The 3,081-nt window shown below is 46.4% G+C and overlaps 1 pseudogene; it reads right to left on the bottom strand.

Moving 5' to 3' along the window:
* Positions 1 to 381: 381 nt before the first annotated feature.
* LOC144826126 (small ribosomal subunit protein eS10 pseudogene) lies at positions 382 to 2,678 on the bottom strand (annotated as a pseudogene).
* Between the last annotated feature and the right edge of the window lie 403 nt (positions 2,679 to 3,081).

Below are 3,081 nucleotides of genomic sequence, written 5' to 3'. Positions count from 1 at the left end.
AATGGTGACTTGTTATGGGTTTCTGAAACCATTTTGTGGTTCAGTAACCTATTGCCAAATCACAAAATGGTTTAGTACATAACAAACAGCCATTTTGCGATCAGAAACATGCAGTTTTAAGAATTGTTGGCATTACAACGACAAAATGGCTTTGTACATCAGGCCCTAGGTGCTCTATTACAGCCAAACAGAATGAAAGTCGTATTCCATTGCCCTACCACCCACTGTAAGAGACCCAAACTCTTACATGTATTCATGCCCACAAGTACAACCTGTAATATCTATAGCATAGCCAGGAATATTTCCTGGTGATAACTAGAAGTTTGCATTTTAAAATTTCCTATGTAGCATAATGACATTATCGATAATCCAAAAGAGAATTTATTGAGGAGGCTTGCCACGTCCACGACCAAATCCACCACCGAACTGGAACTCTGCTGCCTTTTTGTCAGCACCATGAGGAGCAGCACTGGGTCTGTAAGTGTCTCTATCAGCCTCACCACGGTTGAGACGTGCAGGGCACTCACCAGCAAGGCCCAAAGGTCTGGGTGGCTTCTGCGCAGAGTAGCTGGTACAATTTCACGGGGCAGATGCAGGAAGTCTCATTGGTGAGATACCAGTAGAAATGCCTCCAGGCAAACTGTCCCTTCACGTAACCACGTGATTTTAGAGACTGCATGGCCTACGTGACATGTTGGGGGCATTCTTGTCATGGCCATATGGACATCTTTCTTAGCCACCATCACTCCCTCCTTGAACAGGAGCTCATAGATAGAGATTCGGTTCTTCTTAGGCATCAACAACTCTGAGGCTGCTTGTGGGCCTGGAACCGAGAAGGAAAACTGAGAATACAATTCAACGTTTTAATGTGCTATTTTCTTGATTTTGAACTGGTGGTACTATTTGAAATTACACAACAACAAGAAGAGAGGTAGGGAAGATAAGGGAACACTCTTAACCCCCTGTTATATTCGTATCAACAAGAAAAGAGTGTCCACAAAAATACAGTTATCGTACAATTGGAGCAGTATATAACCCTTTTGGGTTAATGAAGAAAGCCCTCACTCACCACCCTGGTTGGTGACATGCATCATCATTGGGCCCCACTGAAGAGGCCGAGTGCCTATTCAGTGTGCTTCGACGCCAGAACTACTGCGGAGCAGGTTTTGTGAAATAGGCGTGACGTGAGTGATAATTATTAGGGAGTGAAGGTATAAAAATTGTCTTCAGTGTCTCCCAAAATTTTTTATTGCTTGATCACTTGGACAGGTTAAAATTGTGTTGGGAAATAGACCAAATAGATTGTTTTTTTTTTTCTCGAATTTAATAATCAGTCAACATGTTTCTGCCTTGAAACGGTGTAATTTTACCAGGCATTCATCAGGACAAAAGGTGTATGCACTCTAAGGCCCACCCTGACCTAGGGACGTGAAAGTGAAAATTCGTTGTAAAAAAGTGCATGAAGAAGTGAAAAACTTCTTCTAGGGTCTGCCCATTAGGGGGACCTCACAGTCAGTGTGTATGCACCTGTGGGAAAAAAAGACAAAGACATACACATAGGAGACAAAACAAACAGTTAAAATGCGCTATGCTCCTAGGTATATCTACAGTGCTCCAGTTGTGGTGAGAGGACAGTGGATGGCGAAATAACAGTATAGTTAACACCATATTATGTCCCAGGAGAAGTAACGTTATACATAGGGGTGCTGTGGACTACAGGTGGTTCTTAGGATCAAGGTAGCCCCTATATGGAAGTCAGCAAATCAGCATGTGGAATGCAGATCAATGGACCAATGGCCAGTGACCTCATTAATAAAAAACATATAGTAAAATGTCTCACTTGTATGGTGAGTAAATCACACACCATGGATCTCGGGAGGGGGTGGTGGCGTAATTGGCACACCCTTGGAAGGAAGAACAACATATACCGAGATAAATAATCAGTAGTATGGGCATGTTACTTAGCTCGATCACTCTGGCTCCGTGGAAGGGGCCGTGGATGCTGGGATATAACTTAGGCCCTGGACGCCAAGCACCCTCTTGGAAACTATTTGAAATTAGCAATCATTTTTTCTGGGGAAATCCCTTCTGCTTGTGCCAAGGCTGTCAGGGGTTCAGTAGAGTTTCACTGAGACTTGAGTTGAGACATACAAGGCGTGCTTATAAAGTTGTTGTACTCTCAGATAGTGAATTCTCCTGAGGCGGAAGCCGGGAGTAGGATTGTACTAGCGTTTTTAATAACTTTGAGTGTCACTAATACCTTGCATTTTAAACCTTACCTATTGTTTTCCTGTACTCTGCTCAGGGCTCCACCACGCTCCTGAGAAACCCGCGCAGCGGATTTTAGCGCTGCTGCGGGACAAACCACAAACCCCATTCCCGTCATTGCCGCCGAGCACACAGGCCACGCCCCTTTTGAGAGGCCACGCCCCCCGCCGCCACTACTTGAGGACGCTGACTGAAAGCGCAACTCAGATAGTGAATTCTCCTGAGGCGGAAGCCGGGAGTAGGATTGTACTAGCGTTTTTAATAACTTTGAGTGTCACTAATACCTTGCATTTTAAACCTTACCTATTGTTTTCCTGTACTCTGCTCAGGGCTCCACCACGCTCCTGAGAAACCCGCGCAGCGGATTTTATCGCTGCTGCGGGACAAACCACAAACCCCATTTCCGCCATTGCCGCCGAGCACACAGGCCACGCCCCTTTTGAGAGGCCACGCCCCCGCCGCCACTACTTGAGGACGCTGACTGAAAGCGCCACTCAGATAGTGAATTCTCCTGAGGCGCAAGCTGGGAGTAGGATTGTACTAGCGTTTTTAATACCTTTGAGTGTCACTAATACCTTGCATTTTAAACCTTACCTATTGTTTTCCTGTACTCTGCTCAGGGCTCCACCACACTCCTGAGAAACCCGCGCAGCGGATTTTAGCGCTGCTGCGGGACAAACCACAAACCCCATTCCCGCCATTGCCGCCGAGCACACAGGCCACGCCCCTTTTGAGAGGCCACGCCCCCGCCGCCATCTCCCTTCCTGCATAAAAAATGTGCATCTTCCGGTCGCGCAGCGGACGAACGCAGCG

This window comes from Lissotriton helveticus, chromosome 3_2 (assembly GCF_964261635.1).
Source record: "Lissotriton helveticus chromosome 3_2, aLisHel1.1, whole genome shotgun sequence".
Lineage (NCBI taxonomy): Eukaryota > Metazoa > Chordata > Amphibia > Caudata > Salamandridae > Lissotriton > Lissotriton helveticus.
Note: the sequence above shows the minus strand (reverse complement) of the source record. Positions and strands in the feature narration are given on the sequence as shown.